Below are 23,110 nucleotides of genomic sequence, written 5' to 3'. Positions count from 1 at the left end.
AGGAGGGGCGTATTGCCCGGGTGGGGCGTATAACACCGAGTTACCCTACGCATGCAAAAATGGTCATTGGCACAGTAAGCTCTCAGTTAATAAATGTGGAAGTGCTCATATAAGAACACTAAGCTGAGAAGCAGGCTCTGTCCCAGTGGGGACGTAATGCCAGAAAGAAGAAGAAGAAGAAGGTCCGTCACACTCGAGCTCAGATTGGTTATCACTTCTAGTACTGCATTTGGTCCCTTGGTACTGTAAAAGGTACCCAATTTTGACAGATCGTAGTACACTTTTCAAGGCATTCTAGATTTCGCTCTATTACCTTATGTGCCATAAAATTTTCGGCAACTGCAAGGGACATGGAGGTTTTTATTTTGTCTTTGGTTTAAAGGTATTTGCTCGCCTTACTAGTGATTTAAGCGTTTTATTTTTTTCTTTTGCAAAAGTGAAGTGAAGTCTTAAAGTTCAATCAATAGTTTTTTTAGTCAAGAAATAGTTAGATACAAAGGATTAAAATCTATTCCAATTAAAGTTACATCGGGAGTTCCTCAAGGTCTCATTTAGGTCCAATATTCTTTATTTTGTACGTTAACGACATTTCCTTCATTCTTAAAAAGTTAAAGCTCTCATATATTCTGATAACCTAAAACTGAACCATAAAGATATATGCTCTTTTCAAAATGAAATTGATATGTTTTACAAATGGTACAATGAAAGCCTACTCCAATTGAACGTGAAAAATGTAATTCTATTGTATTGACTCCATGACACTTTTGTCAAAATTAAATTTTTATGCACCTTCACGACAACTGCGAAATCGTAGTTTTTTTTTATTCAAACCATCACCGCACAAATTATACCAAATTTGAGCCTTTAAATCAAATTATGTCTGTTCACAATGAATATTGCGAAACAATTTACTTTACTATGACGAAATCGGAACTGAAACAAAACGTTGGTTCATCCATTTTTAGTCGCGAAGCAGTATATTATGTCAAATCAAAACTCGAACAAGATAAGAAAAAAAACGTTTAAAACTATATGTTATTTGCACAGTTGAAAACCGGAATTTTCGATACGCGAAAAACGGATTTTCTCCAAACCCATGCGTCGGAGCCTGAGAGAGACTCGCGAAGAGGAAAAATATTAACGTCATATGCAGCCCAGATTCCGCTGTCACGAAACGTCAAATGCAGCCCATCGTTTTTATGGCTGAAAAAGTGAAAAGTATTGTATTCAAAATAAACTATTATTAAAAAGCTCAGCCAGCGGAGCAGTTTTTTCCAAAGATGCTGATAAATCTAAACATAAGACTAGTTATCTATGATGTCTGCTACGTTTCCTAGCATGAAATTTCACTAAAAAGGCTGTTTTTGCTTCGGTGTGATGCAAACGCAATTGCTTTTTTGCTGAGATGGTCATGTGAAAGCTTGAAAGGCTTGCGCAAGATTGATGTACACACTGAGTGGAATAAGAAAAAAAACTCAGCAATCGCAGAAAAAGAAGACCGACTCCGCGAGTCTCGTCTCAGGTCGGAGCTACGTCGGGCAAGGTGCACTGTGTAGCACACCAGATCCGTTGTCCAGCGCACTATGCTCGACGTTAGGTTCAACGCATAAATTTAGAGAAAAATCGGAATTCGCGTGTTGATGATTCCGGATTTCAACTGCAGACGCTATAATATTAAGTTGAAAATTGTAACAAAATGGTCTACCTGTTCTTCTTCTTCTTTCTGGCGTTACGTCCCCACTGAGACAGAGCATGCTTCTCAGCTTAGTGATCTAATGAGCACTTCCACAGTTATTAACTGAGAGCTTACTATGCCAATGACCATTTTTGCATGTGTATATCGTGTGGCAGGTACGAAGATACTCTATGCCCTGGGAAGTCGAGAAAATTTCCAACCCGAAAAGATCCTCGACCGGTGGGATTCGAACCCACGACCCTCAGCTTGGTCTTGCTGAATAGCTGCGCGTTTACCGCTACGGCTATCTGGGCCCCTATCACCTACCTACCTTGACGATTTGAAATATATATAAATAAATGACGATTTGAAATATATATAAATAAAAATAAGAATAATTGCAGGGCACGAGAAATTCTGAACCTTTGGGTTCTAGTTCAATGTTTAACGTAGAATCATATATTGAAAAAAAAAAAAAAACTGGAAGCCGTTAAACAAGTCAATTGCCGAAAGGATTTCGATTTCAAAATTTGCGTGTGATTATTCAATTCAGCAAAATTGTCGAATTATTTACTATTCTGCTCTTCATATTTTTCGTAGACAGAAATATATATATATATATATATATATAAGAAGTAGGAAAATATCTGATACCTAGTTATGGTTTAGGACCATGGATGTAGGTCAATGACCCCCTCCCTTCCTCATGTAACAGCTTTTGTATGGAAAATCTAAATAATTGGTATCGTACACTACAACCGGTTGCGTTTATATTTGAACGATTTCTAAGGAGTCATATCATTGACCACTCACGCAAAACTGTAAGTTATGTTTAACACCTCCAAGCTTTCGTCACTTTCATTGATCAGGTAGTGCAATCCTGAGAGAGACTCGCGAAGAGGAAAAATATCAACGTCATATGCAGCCCAGATTCCCCTCTCACGAAACGTCAAATGCAGCCCACCGTTTTTATGGCTGAAAAAGTGAAAAGTATTGTGTTCAAAGTAAACTGTTATTAAAACCCTCAGCCAGCGGAGCAGTTTTTTACAAAGTTGCAGATAAATCTAAGCAGAAGATTAATTATTTCTAACGTCTGCTACGTTTGCTGGCGTGAAATTTCACTCAAACGGCTATTTATGATTCGATGTGATGCAAACTCAATCATTTTTTGCTGAGAGGTTCATGTGAGGTTTTGAACAGCATGCGCATAATTAGTATAAACTCAAAGTGGAATAAGAAAAAAACTCAGCAATCACAGAAAGAAAAGACCGTCTTCGCGAGCAAGGTATATTGAAGAAAGGTACAGCAATCTAAGCAGTCAGTGGATGCGGGAAGTGCTGAACAGCGAGGGGAGGAAAACGACGGCTGGCGAGTCGGCGAGCTGGCCAGTTTGTTGATGCATTATTTCCCCTCCAATGGTTGCTATCGTATCCATGGGGCCGTAATGTTTATTATTACGGATTGAAAAAATGAAAAGGAAAATTTTCTGCTGATACAAACGACACTTTCAGGATACAGGTACAAAATAAATGTACATAATTTTAGATTGGGTCTTTATTATCAGTTGATCTGTTTCAGGATGCTGTTGTTCCACAATGGGAGAAAATATTCGAAATAAAACGAAATCTTAAAGTGATGGTGATACAGACGATTGCGTAGCGCAACTCAAGACCGCGGTGCCTTCCTTTTGGTCTCGAGGACAGTTTCAATTATGGAGTTCATTATGTACTACACAAAACTAAGTGAATTCATCAATTTCAGATACTTTTGCATAACGCTTTGATATCATGTAGGATTGTGGTACGTCCGTGAAATTTTATTTAGTCATGAATTGTGTTTATAGTTTACGAATAAAAAAATATAATCGGAAAGAAATTTGAAGTTATCAGAATTGTGTGAAAAAGATTTCCATCACCACATTTTCTTTGAAAGCAAGGGGTTGATAAAAGATCCTTACTTCCTTTACGTCCTTTTCAGCGGTATGAATGACAAAGGGACAGCTGGAAGAATGTCGAATTTGACTTTCTAGCCACTTTTTCCTGCGTAATTATCATGTTGTCACCGTAATCTATTATTTCTTTGTTTTATTTAACGGGTCAACTGGTTCAATATCATTTAGGTTCTTCATTTGAATAAAACCAATAGAAAGCATCAAGTTTTCTTCTTGGTTGTTAAATGACGTTTACGAAACAAAATAAAAAGTGAGGGGAAAAAGTTGCTAGGATCTCGGCTTGCTGATCTGATGGAGTAACACAAACTTGCCAGCTGTCAAATGTTTTGCCAATATGGCGGATTGCTCTAAATGACACATTGATTTACCTCCCTTATAGATACCTTGTTCGCGAGTCTCGTCTCAGGTGCAATCCCATCCAACCAGTGTTACAATTTCTTTACAGATCATTGTCCAGCGATGGCGATCGCCAACGATTGAAATCGAATCGATATCGATCGAAATCGAAAATCACTCACTTGTTGACCAGGATGGGGCCTTTTCTGAATTAGGCTGAGAACCACTGGAGTAAAACTGGCTTCGTGATTGAGTAGAAATTTTGCAGAGTGTTCCTCCGGAGTGTTTTCACGAGCGGGTGCGCATGAGCTGTCAAATTGTGCAAGTGTGTGTTTGTGTGTGTAAACACCACCCAGCTCAGCGTCCGATCCAAAGAAGCAACATCAAAATTTATGCTCTCCTTCACTGGTGTGTGAGTGATTCTTGAAACATAGGATAGTGGGAGAATTTTTAAAACATGGTCAATCTGTTTCAATTTGATTGGGAAATAATGTTTGCTAGCTCTTCAATAACATGAATTAGATTTATTTCAAAATCAAATTCAATATTATATATGATATTTTACTGTCTTAACTAAAGTAACACTAAATCTGGGCCAACACAGCTTGTGTGCTATATGAACACATCCTGAAAAATCGAGTTTGTGCTAATTTCTGAATAATTATCTTTATCTTGGGTCATGTACTCCGATTTCAGCATAATATGTTGAAATCACACACCTGATGTGTTGGTCCACATGCTCTCGATTTTGAGTGAATCGTACTCAATTTTGTGTTGTTTTTTTTTTTTGTTTTTACAAGGGGGAAATCTGCAAACAGATCCCCTGAGAAGGTAACTTAGGGAATGCGGGGATGACGCACCAACGACGACCAGCTAAAACCAGCCTATGCCTACTTGAGTAATTCTTTTAGAATTGCTCAAGTGGTTCAATTTTGTGTAGCTTCGTTCAAGCGTGTGATTGATGTAGTTTGAATGAAAACTGAACAAGCAATTATTGCTTGTTCAGTTTTCATAAAGTATTAAGAATTAAGGGAATTTTTAAACATTTTGAATTTCCGCTTTCCCACTGTGCAGCGTGTTTGTGTATCCGTTCGTCCATCTGTCAGTGGTCGTCTCGTCGCCTTCGGTCGTTCGTGTTTCGCTTCTTCGGGTTTTTTTTTATTTTCCATGCACATGAAACTCCTTTCCTGGCCTCTCTCAATCCGTCGTCATTGAATGCTAAACTTTGCATGAATTCGGTTCGCGGTTGTCCAGAAGCAACATTAGAAGTGCAGTGTATCACTAAAGTGGTTCTCTAGTTCTGGCACGATAGCAAAAGAACGGTCGAAACGTGAAAGGGAACGGCGGAAGTAAATTTCCGAATTATTCCGCTGGTTGAAAATTCGCCCTGTTTGGGAAAAGGACGGCAGCCAAAAATGTCCTATAATATTTTGGGTTAGCAGCAGTGAATTCCTATTGTGAAGCGAAGAGGGCAAGTGGCCAATTTTTGGCTCGGTGGTGATCCGCCCCTCTTATTGAAGTGAGGGCAAAATATTGATTGCGATTAATTGTGCTCGATTGAAGTGCTGCAAATGCAAATCTCTTGCTAGTGACCAACCGGAGGAATTCCTATGCAGCCGAAGAATCGTGGTGGAAGTGTTTTTCTCTGAAAGTGTGGCATAGGCGAAAGAAAGGGGGAAGACTAGGAAGCGCTACCAGAAGAGAAGACAAAATCATTATTTTCGATAACGGAACTTCCGTCATCGTCGTTCAGGTTCCCGTGCACTAGTGGTGGCCAATTCCACCAGAAAACTTGTAGCATTAATCATCAGATTCCGCACCAACCAAGCGAAAGAGGAAGGAACTTTTATGATCAGCACTGGTGGTAAGTAAGCAAAACCCTTTTACTACCGGTTTCGACTTTAACCTGCCGCCCGTTCCTTTTGCCAGCGAGAACCTAGGTTAAGAATTAATGATTGCACAACTATGCTGTCTCGTATGGCCACTGGGTAATCTACCTTTACCTTTCACACATGATGACTGATTTCCTTTATTTACAATTGATCAGGGCTGGTAGCGAGACATTTTTTAGTAACATGGGTATTGCTTTGGAAGCCAGTCACTATAAAACGTATAAAACCTCTTTGTTTAAAGTTATTTCACTTTTTCCGACAATAATTTACTACATATTTTCATTTGCCCTTGTTATTTAAGAGAATGTAACTTTCTATGAGAATACTGTTATTTATTTATTTTAACTACCGGGGGGTATCCGGTTGGTTTGACCACATTTAATCTGAACACTTTTTAATCTGTACCCCGCTAATTTGCACATCGTTCAGATTGAAAATAGTTCAAACGTCATTTAGCTCATGGAACGGAGTGAAGTGAGATGGAACGCTGTGGAACGGAACGCAGAATCAAAACAAAACAGTGAAAGAAGTAACCAGAAACACGTTTCTAGGGTGATTAGATGTTCAAATTAAAAATAAACCCCGATGGTTTGCATGAAGTACCGTTCAAATTAGCGGGGGTGCACGGTATAAATTTAGAAAGAGGCCCTTTGAGTGATTGTCTGAAAGAACTTTATTCAGAAAAATAGTCACTAAATTCATACGATATTCGTGATCTGATCATAATGACATTTAAGGTTGGGTTAGCTTAATTTCAAGAAAGATAGCAATTCCTGGTTAACTTTCTGGACGAATGATGTGAATATTTCGGAGACCTTTCTAAAAAAAAACAAAAAAAAAATTGGAGAAGAATCTTGGAAAACTAAGGATGCGTTTCTGAGCTGAATTTACAGGCCTGAATATTTGAAAAAATTTGAGCGAAAGCCAAAACCAATACCTAACAAGGAGGGGGCCTTCCTTAGCCGAGTGGTTAGAGTCCGCTACAAAGCAAAGCCATGCTGAAGGTGTCTGGGTTCGATTCCCGGGCGCTCCAGGATCTTTTCGTAATGGAAATTTCTTTGACTTCCCTGGGCATAGACTATCATCGTACCTGCCATACAATATACGAATGCGAAAATGGCAACTCTGGCAAAGAAAACTCTCAGTTGATAACTGTGGAAGTGCTCAACAGAACATTAAGCTAAGAAGCAGGCTCTGTCCCAGTGAGAACCTAATACCAGAAAAACGAACTAACTAACCTACTGAGTGAATTACTAGTGCACTGCCCATAACTGCATATTTGTAACATTCGACAAAAGTAGGCATTGAGTAAATGGGATACCAAGTTTGTATTTTACTGCAGTATGGGAGGAAACTAAAATTTCAAAAAATCATTAAGAATTCAAAAGAGCTTATTTGAGGCTGAAATTTTGTATAACTCATACCGCATATTGGGTGAATAGACAGAAAATAATTCTGATAGAAATTTCGTTGCTACTACATTATGAGGCTCATGTATAATCTCAATGTGACTGTTATGCGATTACATTTGCCAGTGTGACAAAACAACTTGGTATTTTTTTCGAATTTTCTAGAACAAACTCACAGATTTTAGTAAGTTGATCGAAAGTATTTATCATTTGATGACTCTCCCCGGTATTAACTCCAATTTGTCAAAAATGTCGAATGTGACTGTTTTGCAGTTATGGGCAGTGCACTTTCTGCTGTAATCGACGTTCATAGAAGTAATTCTAAACTTGCCTACTGAAAACCCCCATCAAAGCTCCTCCGATAAGACAGAGAAGGTTATAGGTATATAAATCAAAGTTCTCTAAAAACTTTTCCATAAACTTTAAAAGCGAGTACTAATTTGACTAGAGATCATTTCAGAAATAACATTACAAAATTCAACGACTAAACTATACATTTTTCAATCGTTCAACCCTGATTTTGTTTTTTTTTCACGAACTATATCAAGACAAGGTGCTTGAACATTGTTGGAGAATAATAACTAATCAGTGCGCAACGTATCTTCGTGCTGTGCGTACACAAATTCTCAGTTCAGTTCTTAAAACTACCTGTAGCAATAAAACAGTACTTCTCCGTGTTACGAAAACAGTACTTTTCATTTCCGTGCTACTAAACCAGTACTTTTCAGTACTATTTTTGTCTACTATTGATCCCTTTACGATACTTGTTTGGACTTGGACTCGATTTTTCGTTGGGCCCGTTGGCGAAAGCTAGCGGTGGTAATCCTTCTTGAACACCGTCTTGGAAAAAAAAACCTCTTAGGAGGTCTCGTCTTCTCTCGTTTATTCACTAAACATGGTTGCAACTACAAATAAAAGGAAGGGTGAATCTCTGTATTCACAACTTCCTTCCGAAAAAGTGGAATTTAAAACTGTCACTAAACGTGGCAAAAATGGAAGAAGGAGGTTTCTCCGGAATGCGAACTGTCTTCCAAGGGAGAAATGGATAATGTTGATAATTGCATCGAAATGAGCAATTAGTTCGATGTTCTAGACAAATTTTCCGAACACCAAATCGAAGCAGTATCTAGCCCAGGCTCTTGACTCAAGTGAGGAAGTGAAGAGTGCTACCTATCGTTGTCAGTTGTTCCGAATTTAGGCAGGAGATCTTGAATTCCTTAAGGGGGATCAAGGGAGACCTTCCGAATCGCAAAGAAATGAGGAAACTCTTGAAGATCGCGAACTTATTCTCAAACATCTTGAAGAGAAAAAGCACAATTTTTTTACTTATGACGACAAAACTAAACGTTTGTTCAAAGTCGTCTTGAAAGGTCTCTCCAGTGACTATAAGTCACCTGAAGAGATCAAAAATGGAATAAATGATTTACTTGGATTTTTCCCAGTCCAAGTAATCATTATGAAAAAGAGAACCCAATTTGGCATTCTTCGGAAAGGGCTTTCTCAAAAATATTATTTAATTCGGTTTAACAAAAAAGATCTAAATAATATTAAAGCTTTAGAAAAAGCAAGTCTTATGCTCAATCCCTCCCCTTGGTTATGCGACCTTGCCGCGATGGGAGGGCATAATCCATTAGCCCATATGATGGAAACCAAAGGCGTAACCTGTAGTGGTGGTATCACATTTTGGCATTTTTTGCTTAAAGCCGCGTCATAATTCATATGGCATAGACGCAATAATATCTCGGATGTGATCCAACGGACATTCTGCGTCATTGATAGAATTGATGCCCATTTCAAATAATTAATCTATTCGAAGTGGACATTAATACTATTGGCGACGATCAGTTTGCATTTTGCTAACCAGAATGATCCGTAGCCACTCTTACTATTAGCTAGCTAGATACATCGTTATCATATACGACGTAGGGAATACTTAGGAACTCTTAGGAAAATGACTAGTAGATTCACTGAGTAGAAATAAGTGGCGACAATCTTATTTTAATATGGTTTTTACATTGCCATAATAAGAAATACCTCTTTTGTAACAGCGGTATAAATAATAAAAGTGAATCTTGTAGGAGACTGTAATAGAAGCCTAAGGTAACTTTACTCTTCAATATCCACTATAAAAATTACTATGGAAAGTAAGACGCTGAGATCGATCATTAGGGTACACTTGCTAGTTTCGAAAAATTGTTGAACACTTTTTTCTTTAAGGATATATGAACGTAATGACCAATAAATACTTTTAACAACAAAAAACGAAATTAACTAGAACTACTACTAAACAGCCTAATTTTGTTAAGACTTGACGACACTTGACATTTAAGACTCTAATCTTACGTAAAAGACAATAGTAATCAGAATAGCACTTGAATGACAAATTATTCAAAACCATTTCGACTAGACAGTATTAGTAATGCACTACTATTTCAAACAAATTCTAATGGAGCTGCTGATTTTCATAATGCTTCCTTTTCTCAGAAGCAAGGGAATATGGGTACTTTTCAAAAACTACCACGTCACATTATTAATAAAAAACAGTGTTCATGTGGGCGCCATTGCCTAGTCCGTCTGAGTATTGGTCCTGGTAGAGGGGAAACTTGGCAAAGGCCAGACCGAGGATTCAGCCTTGACAAGTTAACCTGTCAGGCAGCTCCAACTGAATGCCATACAAACAAAAAAAAAAGAAAAAGCGAGTCTTATGCTCAATGTCCGTGTGACATGGGAACATTTCCAGAAACCTGGAGGAAATTACCAGAACCTCACTCAGTGCCGTCGGTGCCAAAAGTGGGGTCATGGAACAAAACATTGACGCATGGATGCTAAGGACGTCTGTCCTGTGAAGGAAGATACAGCCAATGAACAGTTCGGATTCCGCCATGGACATTCGTCCACTCATCAACTTTTACGTGTAACAAATTTGATCCGTTCCAACAAATCTGAAGGCTATTCTACTGGTCTTGCTCTTCTAGACAGTATTTGGCATGAAGGCTTGATTGTAAAATAAAAAAAAAAAATCCAACATACATTGTTAGAATAATTCAAAGTTATCTGTCAAATCGTACACTTCAGGTTAATTATCAGAACTCCAGGTCTGAAAGACTTTCTGTAAGAGTTCCTCAAGGCAGCATTTTGGGACCAATATTGTACAATATTTTCACATCTAACTTACCTAAGTTACCTCAGGGATGTCAAAAATCCTTGTATGCGGATGACACAGGCTTCTCCGCCAAAGGACGAAGTCTGCTTATCATGTGTAGTCGATTGCATAAAAGTTTGGATATTTTTTCTTCATACTTGCAAAAATGGAAGATTTCTCCTAATGCTACCAAAACTCAACTAATAATATTCCCAAATAAACCAAAAGCTCTAAATTTGAAACCTTCAAGTAAACATGTTGTCACGTTGAGAGGGGTTGGTAAATTGCTTAGATGAAAGTATCTAGGGCTCATGCTAGACAAAAATTTAACATTCAAAAATCTCATTGAGGGTATTCAAGCCAAATGTAACAAATACATAAAATGCCATTATCCACTTATTACCAGAAAACTTTGTATTAAGAAAAAGCTCTTGATCTTTAAACAAATGTTCAGGCCAGCCATGTTGTATGCTGTACCAATATGGACTAGCTGTTGTAATACCAGGAAGAAAGCTCTGCAGAGAATTCAAAATAAAATTTTAAAAATGATTCTGAAGCTCCCTCCCTGGCATAGTTTCAATGAGTTACATGGAATATCAAATGTTGAAACATTGGAACAAATGTCAAATAAAATAATTAAAAATTTCAGGCAAAATTCGTTACAATCTTCTATTGCCACGATTAATGCGTTATATTTTTAGGTTTCGCTAGGTTAAGGAAATTGAAAACATGTTTTTTTTCCCTTATAAGCAAGTGAAATCAACTCACTGTAAAAAAAATCTGAACTGCTACGGCAAATGAAATGTAATATATTGTTAATAAAATCTTAAATTTGTTTTACCAAATCAGGATGATAGTGTTGTCTAACACAGAACACCTAAATATAATAAATGAATGTAATGTTTGATAATACTAATAAAAAAATCGGCTGTACTTTACTGGACCAACTACCTGCAGTAAATAACCTTAATTTTCCCAGTAACACAGTACCATTGAACTGAAACTTAATTGAATACGTTTTGCTTTCAAGTCACTTTAAATCAATTGTTCAAGAACGATGAGTTACTATTTTGCAAAGTCTGATCACTAGAATAACTATTTTGACAACCACTTTTTGCTACCAGCCCTGCAATATTTGAGCAAAAAAAAAATGTGTAAAGGTAAACATCCATACGAAAAGTGGCATATCGAATGAATTGGCGAAGAAACACCTTCAACACTGTTCGGGGCTTTTAACTGGACCGCCGAAGAATAAGAATCGAAAAATGAACGAGTCACCCGGTTGCGATTGGAATATGTTTGACCATCGTGGATCTTGGCTGCCGCCTTACCATCCGCCAGGTGAAAGCCATTTACATATCCTCTATGACATGAGGGGGATTAAAAAAGCTCAACCAGAATGACGTGTTTGGGGGCACGTTACTCGCCTCGTCTCCGCTGCTGACTGGCTGACTGACTAAGCGTTAAAACGGGTTGGAGAATGCGGAATTTATCTCAGGTTTTGTTTAGCACCAGAAGAGGAATTCCGCAAACAATATTGTCGCCATTCGGCATTGTGTGACTCTGTGACGAATCTTGCTGGGTGGCTTTTATTACAAGGTGCGTTTAGTGGGGTGATAAAGTTGATAGGGCTAATAAATTAAAAAGTATGAAAATTGAGCAACAGTAAGTATTGCGACAGCGGAATTCATTGTGATTGATTCTTATTTCAGGAAATAAAAGACAGATATTGAATGTGTTGTATTCAAAAAGTTTAGGTGCCTTCCTTAGCCGAGTGGTTAGAGTCGGCGGCTACAAAGCAAAGCTATGCTGAAGGTGTCTGGGTTCGATTCCTGGTCGGTCCATTATCTTTCCGTAATAGAAATTTCCTTGACTTTTCTGGGCATTAGAGTGATGCAAATTTTGAAATTTTTGCTCCCCTATGCTTAAACGATTTAAATTATGGCGAAAAGCATCCTTTCAAAGTTTGAAATGATTAGGAAGAAATTTGACTGTGTACACGCTATTTGAAGTCTATATGGAGATTACTATGGAAAACGCCCACCCTTTGTGTCTTCTATCCTTCTAGCCTTCTATTTCTTCGTCATAATATTTATGGAAAAGTGAACACACTCTTCTTATGTGAAATCCTTCCAGCTACAACTTTGCCGAAGGCCACATTTGGATTGGACGTCAGGATAAATTGCTATTCATATTTATAAAGTTGGTTTGCATGTAGCATGCTTCACCAGCTGTTTGGCAGACAACAGTGGTGTTCCTGGTGGGAACCGTTCGTCCAAAATTTGTCATTATTTTGTTTTAAACATTTAAAATTAGGGTATTTCTTGAATCTAAAATTATTTAGTGAAACCTGGAAAAACCTGGAAACGTCAGGGAATTTCATTTCGGTAAACGAATAGACACTGAGATTGGAAGATAGGAAGATTGGAAGATAGGAAGAAAGGAAGATAGGAAGATAGTGAGATAGAAAGGTAGGAAGATAGGGAGATAGAAAGATTGGAAGATAGGAAGATAGGAAGATAGGAAGATAGGAAGATAGGAAGATAGGGAGATAGGAAGATAGGAAGTTAGGAAGATTGTAAAATTGGAAGATTGGAAGATAGGAAGATAGGAAGATAGGAAGATAGGAAGTTAGGAAGTTGGGAAGATTGGAAGATTGGAAGATATGAAGATAGGGAGATAGGAACATTGGAAGATAGGAAGATTGGAAGAAAGGAAGATAGGATGATAGGAAGATAGAGAGATAGAAAGATTGGAAGTTAGGAAGATTGTAAGATTGAAAGATAGAAAGATAGGAAGATAGCGAGATAGTAAGATAGGAAGGTAGGAAGATATGAAGATAGGAAGATTGGAAGATAGGAAGATAGGGAGAGAGTAAGATAGGAAGATAGGATGATAGGAAGATAGGAAGATTAGGAAGATAAGAAGATGGAAAGATAGGAGAATAGGAAGAACGGGAGATAGGAAGTTAGGGAGATTGGAAGATTGGAAGATAGGAAGATAGGGATATAGGAAGATGGGAAGATGAGAAGATAGGAACATAGGAAGATAGGAAGATCGGGAGATAGGAAGATAGGAGGTTAGGAAGATAGGAAGATTGGAAGATAGGAAGATAGAAAGATAGGAAGATAGGGAGATAGGAAGATGCGAAGGTAGGAAGATAGGGAGTTAGGAAAATTAGAAGATAGGAAGATAGGGAGATAGAAAGATAGGAAGATAAGAAGATGGGAAGATGGAAAGATAGGAAGATAGGAAGATACGGTGATAGGAAGGTGGGAAGATAAGAAGATGGGAAGATGGGAAGATAGGAAGATAGGGTGATAGGAAGATGGGAAAATGGGAAGATAGGAAGATAGGGAGATAGGAAGTTAGGAGATAGAAAAATAGGAAATTTTGAGAAACGTAGTGACAAGGGTAAATTTGTAAAGTTGTTCCGACTTTATTGGTTCACGTTTGATCTTTTTTTCTGGCAGAAGAGGCAGACCTCAAATCTCCTGTTTTAAGACTCTTAGTCGCTTCTTGACAATTACCACATTTTTTGCAAAAATATCTGAAAAAAAATCCTTGAGAATTTCTTTAGAACTTTTCTGTTGTATATTTAGAAAAATTTCTGATCAATATTTTAATGAAATACAAAATTAAGTTTGAATGTATAGAAAAATCTGACGGAGAATTCCTGAAAAAAATCATCAAGAATATTGTGGAAGTATCTTTGCAAAACAATCCTTAGAAGAAAATCTGGCTGAATTTCTGAAGACACCTTTGTCCTTATACTTGAAAAATTCTAAGCAAATCATGGAGGAAGTCTTTGATAAATTGTACAAGAGCACTAATAAATAACCTTGTTATCTGCTTGAAGGTTTAAACTAAACCAGGCCGACCTCAGCTTTAATACTCCTCACAACACCTTTTGCTATAATCTCATACAGAACTTGTTCTACCACATTGAATACTTGATTTGCTGTAATGCTATGAGAACGGGTTCGACCCATTAGGTATACACAACAGTCTTAGGAAAAATGGTTCCGGAAATTTAGAGAAAAATAATTGGAGAAGTTCCTAAGTAGTTTATGGCGCACAGTGTCACATTCATCTTCAATATCAGAGGGTTAAGAAAAAATACGAAAATCTTAAGAGAATTTTGTTTTCCTTTGTATGTGGAGTCTAAATAGGCGAAGCACAATTTTTGTTGTTAGGTTTATCAACAGTAAATCGTCTACTACTACTATTGTAAGTACGTCGAATAATAAAGGATAACTACTCCATATCGTAAACAAACGCTCCTTGTCGCTCCCCGCGGAGATATCTTGTTCATACTCTCTTCAAGTATAAGGAATCGATTAGAAAAGAATCCTCTTGCCTAAGTATGCCTTAAAGTTCGTTTTTAGAAAATAAAAAATGAGAGCCTCAAAACGATGAGAACAGTAATTTTGTTAAAATTTCTATGAAGACCGAAAAATAGTGACTATACTCAAATCAGGGTATACAACCTTAAAACATTATTCCCTTACATTTGTCATGATCAAAACTTGTAAAATATCAGGAAATGTATGTGTAATATTTGGGGGCCCAGATAGCCGTAGCGGTAAACGCGCAGCTATTCAGCATGACCATGCTTAGGCTCGTGGGTTCGAATCCCGCTGGTCGAGGATCTTTTCGTGAAGGAAATTGTCTCGATTCCCAGGGCATAGAGTATCTTCGTACCTGCCACACGATATACACATGCAAAATGGTCTATCGGCAAAGAAAGCTCTCAGTTTATAACTGTGGAAGTGCTCATAAGAACACTAATTTGAGAAGCAGGCTTTGTCCCAGTTGGGACGTAATGCCAGAAAGAAGAAGAAGAATGTGTAATATTTGTCATGATTTTTCGAATCTGAGCCACTGTGTGGTTGTATCCTTAGAACAAAATCCTGGTTGAAATCTTGAAGGTATACCTAATGAAAATACTTGGACAATCCGATCATTCGATGAGTTTCAAGAAAAAATATTTGAAATAATAACTGAAGTAAACTTAGACAATTCAAAAAGACGTATCTAACATGGAGAGGCCCTCTTTGTTTACTTTCTCTTCAATCCACAACTGAGCCACATTAATCTGTTGCGTTTTTTGCATTGCTTTAGTATTGCACTGTTATAATCGATAGTGAGAGAGGAGAGAATCTCTCTAGTACCTTTTTGAAAAGTAACGCAAGAATTGCCTGCTATAAATTCTGATCATTCCTAGAGAAAATCGTGAAAAAATACTGATATTGGGCGTAATTCCGCGAGGAATCCCCAAAAGTTTTTTCTCTAAATATTTTTAGAGAAATGTCTGGTCGGATTCTTTGAGAAAACCTTATAAAACTCTTGAAATATTTTCTTGTTCCTGTTTATTTGTTGTTAATTCTTGTTTGGTCTTTTTCGTTTCCTGCTTGTATTTTTGCTTTTTTGATCTCGTTTTCGATCTCTCGGTTAAGACATGTGGTCTCTGTAGTTTCTATATTTTAGACACTAAGGCGCTTTAAGTTCTGGTATTATGAAATCAAAAAGTGTGGTTCATATCGTTGTTTGCTTATTTAACATTTATTCTAATTCTTTTGAGAACTTTATCGCAATCGATGATATCAGTTTAAGGAGCATTTTAGTCCAACATTCAACTGTTGTCCAAGAAGAACCCGAAATAGCCAAAGCGTACGCAAAATCGTACCTACGTCGTCAACCAACTTATTGATTTTTCATTTATCCACCCCAAATGGCAATAACCGGAGTCTAGGGCTTCCGAATGCATGAGGCTCACGCAATGTTGGTCTATTCACATAAGATGGGACATATTATGTCTTAAGATTCTTCCTGTGTTGAATGTTCATTGAATGTCGGGAATCCATGCCTTCCTTCAGTATGTCATTTAGGTGTCACTGTAAGACAATTGAAACATTGAACTTCAATTCTAAAACATAATTTACCCATATGGTTTACAAGAACTCGAGGTTCGATGCGGGCAAAGTCATTTTTCATGTCGAGGTACTCCTTCCTCTGCTTATGATTACACAATCCTTCAGTTCGCACAACAATAATCGGTGAACCGTTTCGCTCTTGAACCACCCGGTAGCATCATCCATGAGTGGAACCCAGACCTAGTTTAGTGACTGAGAACCGACTTGCTGGTTGCTGTTCGGCAACGTTCTTGTCAGTGTGGTGGTTGTTGATCGTAAAAAAGCACTCCTCATCGGTTATTCAATGCCCCCAAAGGTTCGCCATAAAATGTGCCAGAAGTTCGTACATTGGCTGGAAAAAACATCGCCACCCACGCCACGAGCTTGATCGGCATTTGTATTTCTTTTCATTCTTCATATTACGTCTCCACTTGGACAGAGCCTGCTTATCAATGTAGTGTTCAATGAGCAATTCCACAGTTATTAACTGGTGCGTTCTTTGCCAAAGTTACCATCCGCATCCGTCCCAGCAATGACCAGAAATGTCAAGGAAATTTCCATTATGAAAAAATCCTGCACCGTCCAAGAATCGAACCCGGACGCCTTCAGCATGGTTTTGCTTTGTAGCTGCTGACTTTACCACTAGGCTGAAGAAGGCCACCTCGGCATGTGTATGGCGGGCAAATTCTGCGGTTTGGTTTTCTGCTTGTATCCGTTATCTGATGCGCGTCAGGGATGGGGAAGACTTTTTTCGGAGTGTTCGAGCTAGAATATTCTCAACTTGTTCTGTCTTGAGTCGTACGTTCGATACACATATTTAATGCAATTACTGTCAAGTTGCGCCAGAACAGAGCTAGTTGGGTTGCGACCAAAACATTTTGTATGTCGAATTAATCGTGAGGTTTATAGGCACCTGCTTCGTTACCAATTCGGTACGCATATAAGCGAATTGGACAGGAACAGATGGATTGACAGGCTGAAAGTGTATCCAGCTGGTAGAACGAGATACAGATTCTAAGGCAAAAAACACGATAAACATGATGGATGCGGGTTGAACGTTGATTGATTGAGCTTGGGAGACTTTTACTGAACTGATCTAACAGGCCCCGTATGCACGATGTCAGTCTATTGATCTTATGAATATGTTCATGGTAGCAGCACTGCTTCAGAAGTAGATTTAGTGTAATATAGCTTTCAGCAAGAGCAAATTTGAGGGCAAAGTCTATGTTCTTTCTACTTATGCGAAAAAAAAACTTGTTTCGATACGGACATAATAATATATGTTAGTATTCTTTACAATTCTGATGATCACACGTAGCAATAATGTTACTAAAATGGTTTTGGAATAGAATTCGAAAACATTGGACACCTTGTACACATCAAAAATAAAATAAAATTAGGTTCAGATTTGTTTCTATAATTGTGCGTAATTGGAATCGATTTCCTTAATATGTCCTTTAGACTTAAAGCCAAGGCTGTTAAATGTCATGAATATCACGTGACAATGACATTCGAATATTGCCAATATTATCGTTCTCCGTGGAAAAAGTCATCGGAAAATGTGTTTCCCAGCGATCTTTTCCGAATTACTATCGGTTGGAAATATTTGCATTTTAATTTTTACAAAATTTTGTCAGTTAACAACACTGCTTAAAGCACGTAAAATGTAGGGGGAGATCCCCCAGTACCGGACACTTAAGCCACTAAATTTATAATTCGAAAAATATTGATTTTATGGGCTCGTGTTACCCATTTATGATAAATATTATCATTTTTATAGTGTACAAAAATAAATTTGAAAATATAAATATGAATTTTGACAATGCATTTTGATGATGTATTTTAGTACCAAATTGATCGATCTTGAAAGGTGGCACCCAATACCGGACACGATCTGGAAATGCCTCGATTTCTGCAAATTTGAACTCCATTGAATGTGTACACTATAGGAATCGTTTATAATTACCAATTCAATGCATTTGCAACATTTACAAGAATAATTTGCGTTTTTCTTAGTTTGCAAGATGCCTATCAAATATTTCTTCCATATATGATGAAAAATAGCACATTTTACGATGTTGTTCTGAATGTTCAGTCTTCTTAATTTTATTGCATGTTTGATACCATGATCGACGGAACCCATGAAAAATGAAAGTATTTTGAGACACTGACGCAATAATTACAAAGATATCATATAACAAATCAAGCTGTCCGAAACTGAGGGACTAGAGGTGCGTAACGAAAATTGTAATTTGTCCATATTTAGTTCAATTATTGTAAAACATACATTCATACTATCAAATTAGGATTATGTTCCTTCATGCTTGCGTGATCCAAAGTATTTTTTTCATATTCAAAATAATTACTAAATAGGCTCAAAATTAAGAGAATACGTCAATTTTTTAAAGATTTTCAAACTTTTCTACTTTTTTTAAAAGGCATGCATATTTCAAGGATGTGTTATTCAACGCAAACATCAGTCTACATAATAGCTTTCTTTTCTACTAATACACCATCTTGATTGGACCGTGATTTCTCAATGTTTCGACTTTTTCCGGCACTGGGGATCTCCCCCTACCAGTCTAAGATAATACTTAGGCAAGCCTTTTAGCCAGTTACATCTCTATTTTTGGAAGAAGTGACCTTGTCGACATTTTTAATTATCACAGCGAAATTCTTCAAGATTGTTTTTACAAATGATGCCATAAAGACTATGAGTGTACCGCAGCTGTTTAGTATTGCAGTTGTTTAACTCGATGCATTGTCAGTCCATGTTTCATATACCATGCCCAAACAGTTACGGATTACCCACAGTTACGGATCACATTGGTGGTCAACATCGGATTACTCGCTCAAAACATACACGTTGACGTAAAACATATTTTTGCCAAGTCATACTGTTTGTATTCTACCATTTGTAATGTTAAGCACAACATTCAACAACTAAATAACGATGTTTTGGACAAAAGTTTTGTTGATACCACACAGCTATCATTATATGCTCGTTTTCTGAACGAAGTGCCGTCAGCATTCATGTGCTCCTACAGGTGGTAAAATTCAAATGCTCGTTCGCTTTAGTATAAATTCATATTTGAAAAACATTTTTCTTTATTGTTAATTCTAAATACTGAATATTAGTAGTTCTAACCTGGGAGGGAGGCACCGATACTACACACGAAATATAAGACAACGTTATTTTGAACTGCAAGATAACTCCAGCTTGCCTACAACAATCAAGGTAGGCTTCGAGAAAATCGGTAGTTTCCTTTTGTTGTGCACCTTCGATCTTTCCTGACAAACATGAAAAAAGGGCCACAGTTTTCTATGCACTAAATATTCATTTTCAGCTTAGCTTAGCTTAGCTTAGCTTAGACTGACTACACATATCAATGGTTGCTATTCCGTGATTGACCGAAGTCAGTGAAAATGCACAAAGAATCAACTAGAAGTTCAGCTGGGATTGGCCATAATCTTCTTCAGTGTGCATAATTCAGTGCCTCTATTTATACAAGGTCAATAACGGCGCCGGCCACGTCCTTGCAGTCAGGTGGGATTGAGGGAAGGAATGTTAGTGTGTAACCTTTGCTATTTGGAGACCGTGTTTGCCTCTGCATCTCCACAAAGGTTACTGGGAGGGATGTTTGTTAATGGGGCGGATCGTTGGGTTAAAGGATTCACTTTGATAAGCGATTAAACCATGATAAACAATGATTTGTGAGATATATTAATGCTTATACGTAAATATAATTGTTCATATAATTTCTATGTAGAGGAAAATTATGCCGACACTTGAGGTGACGAACCATTCAAAGTTTGTTGAACAAATACCTAAATGTAACATTCCTACAGCTGTCAGTACGAAAGCATGTGTTATTATATTTTACTCATTTGAAAAGAAACAAAAGACTCAATTGGTTGGGACATCATAGAACACTCTTATTCTTATGCCGACACTTACAGTGGCGAACCATCCAAAGTTTGTTGAATAAAGTGAACCTTTCGCAAGTCTACACTTGTAGTGTCGAACCATTCAAAGTTTTTTTAATTACAAAAATAAAGGTATATAAGGGGTGTTCTGAAAAAAAAAATGTTAAACATAAATAAATCATGAATCAGAGTTTGTGTCGACACTCACAGTGACGAACCATCCATAGTTTGTTGAAACATCATATTTACATCCCACCATTGTAACGATTAACTGTGCAGTCATACATATTTTATAGATTAGAAATAGTAGCATGAAACGAGCTCACCAATTGATCCGTTATCCTTGACTGAGCAGCCACAATCCACTTTCAGCTTCACTCGTTTGCTCGGCTAGCACTCAGAAAAAAAAAAAAATAGGCGCGCGACCCGAAAAAAAACACGGACGACAGCTCGGGCTTTCTTGACGCACTGCCCAGGAGCAAGCGTCAAGGTCGTCGAAAGATCAAAAAGAACGAACCGATCGTGGCACTTTTTAACTTACTCCAACCGAACTCCCCGATCACGCCACTTTTTCACTTACGAGATCGACGCGCGACATGTTTGATCCTGCCCTCGTCGCTCGCTCCGGCAAAAGCAAGCGTCAAGGTTGAAAGATCAAACAGAACTCACAGTTTTCTATGCACTAAATATTCATTTTCATTGGAAAAAAGTAGAACGATGCGTTTTACAACGCTTTTTGTTCAATCAGATTGAATGGTGCACACGTGACATTACTTGCGTTATGTGCATGAATTGATTTTCATTCGATTTCTATCACTTTTGAAGCAATACGAAAATGTGTTTTAATCAGTTAGGGGGGTATGGGGCAAGAGCGACACCCGGGGCAATAGTGCCACCTCTAATTTCACGTAGTTCAAATCAATTTTTTGATGTTTAACTCAGGATAAGAATAAATTGAGTACTAATTGAGGGTTGTGTAAATATTACAGTTAAAAATGTTTAGTACAAAAAATTAGAAAAATGACTTTAACTCACCAACGCGAAATATGCGAAATATTATAAGAATGTAAGACTGGAAAACAAGGTTTGACTTCCAATAAATACAAAACATATTGATTTTTCCGAACAGTATTGATGATTTTCAATTGTTTAATATAGCTGTGAGGATTTTTTTCGAAAAAGTCCTTTTGACATTAAGTTTTACTTATATAAAAACAGTATGTCTTATGGGGCAAGAAGGACACCGCAATTTTCTCATATAAAATCAAATGAACTTTTATTTTTCTTGTTTAATATCGCATTAAATCAATGTTTCCTACTAAATAAAATCAAAATAAGCCATTTTGGACATTCAAAATGGTTTCAAAAAATTATTACTATTATTGTTACAGTCAAATAAGATGAGAACTAAATTAATTTCGTAAAATTACTTGTTAACTATAAGTCAACTTTTATCCCTCAGTTTTTATCTGTACTTACTCTAGAATTTATCGTTTAGGCGGGGAAATAATAGTATACAAAATTTGTGGCATTTTGCTCTGGTGGTCTTCTTGCCCCATACGAGTGGCACTCTTGCCCCGTGCCTCGTTTAAAAACCTCATAAGAAGGAACATTTTCAAAAATCTCAAATCATCATGTATTTCTTATATTTTTGAAATCTATCGATAACATCATTTAGAACAAGAGGTGAGCTTACCCCTACACTGCAATAATCCTCAAAAATTGTGCTAATCAACCATGATTTGAATCTATATATCTTAAGGTGTCCTTCTTGCCCCCAGCCCCCCTACGCGCTTTTTTCATGTTAGTCCAATGTTTGAGATCTGGACTCACAGTGACAGTTCGTGACAGCGGAATCTCGGCTCACTATGACGTACAGAAATTTTGTATTGGTTTAGAACCTGGGAGGGAGGCACCCATACTACACACGAAATATAGAACAACATTTGTTTGAACTGCAAGATAACTCCAGCTTGCCAACAACAATCAAGGCAGGCTTGGGGAAAACCGTTAGTTTTCTTTTGTTGTGTACTTTCGATCTTTTCTGACAAACATGGAAAAAGGGCCACAGTTTTCTATGCAATAAATAATAATTTTCATTGTAAAAAATAAAACGATGCGTTTTTCAATGCTTTATATTCAATCAGTTGGAAGGAGCTCACGTGACATTACTTACATCTTGTGTATGAATTGATTTTCATTCAATTTTTGTCACTTTTGGTGAAATGCGAAAATGTGTTTTAATCAGTTACGCGCTTTTTCCATGTTAGTCCAATGTTTGAGATCTGGGCTCACAGTGACAGTTCGTGACAGCGGAATCTCGGCTCACTATGACGTACAGAAATTTTGTATTGGTTTCTCCCTCCCAGGTTCTAACTAGTGATCCATGATATGGGCCAGGAAATGATTGTTTACCACGGTTATGGATCACTTCCAAAAAATGTAGATTTCTGCCATTTTAAGCATTGGATTCGACATTTTCAGCAATAGCAGTAAGGATAAAACTCATAAAACATCAAGTTTTGTAAATTTCATATTAAAACAAACACAAATGGGTTAGTAAGTTTTTTGATATAGTTCATGTCTCAATTACTACAATGCAGTATCACAAAACAAATCTCCAAACATATGGAACTTGTGCAGCAACTTATTTAGAGATCAAATATGCTTCAAAACAAGGACAATTATCATGGTTGAATGGTCATAGCAGGGTTTTTAAAAAGTGTAAACAATATGAAAGCACTTTCAGGTTTTATTTATTGATCCATTCCTAATTCCTTTCTATACTGCCCATAAAAGGGCATTTTACATTTCTTTCTAGCTCCAACACTTTTTTTTGCAGAAATATGTGACGCATTGTTAG

The 23,110-nt window shown here is 37.3% G+C and overlaps 1 protein-coding gene across 3 annotated transcripts in view; it reads left to right on the top strand.

Annotated features, from left to right (window-relative positions):
* Window positions 1-5,087: 5,087 nt before the first annotated feature.
* LOC5573096 (TBC1 domain family member 24) overlaps window positions 5,088-23,110 on the top strand; it is a 207,353-nt gene continuing 189,330 nt past the window's right edge. For all 3 annotated transcript variants that reach the window (XM_021846097.1, XM_021846098.1, XM_021846096.1), the window contains exon 1: window positions 5,088-5,826. The gene's annotated coding sequence lies outside the window, so the exon portion shown is untranslated. The remainder of the gene's footprint in view (window positions 5,827-23,110) is intronic.

Source organism: Aedes aegypti, chromosome 2 (assembly GCF_002204515.2).
Source record: "Aedes aegypti strain LVP_AGWG chromosome 2, AaegL5.0 Primary Assembly, whole genome shotgun sequence".
Lineage (NCBI taxonomy): Eukaryota > Metazoa > Arthropoda > Insecta > Diptera > Culicidae > Aedes > Aedes aegypti.
This window is presented reverse-complemented; position numbering and strand designations above follow the sequence as displayed.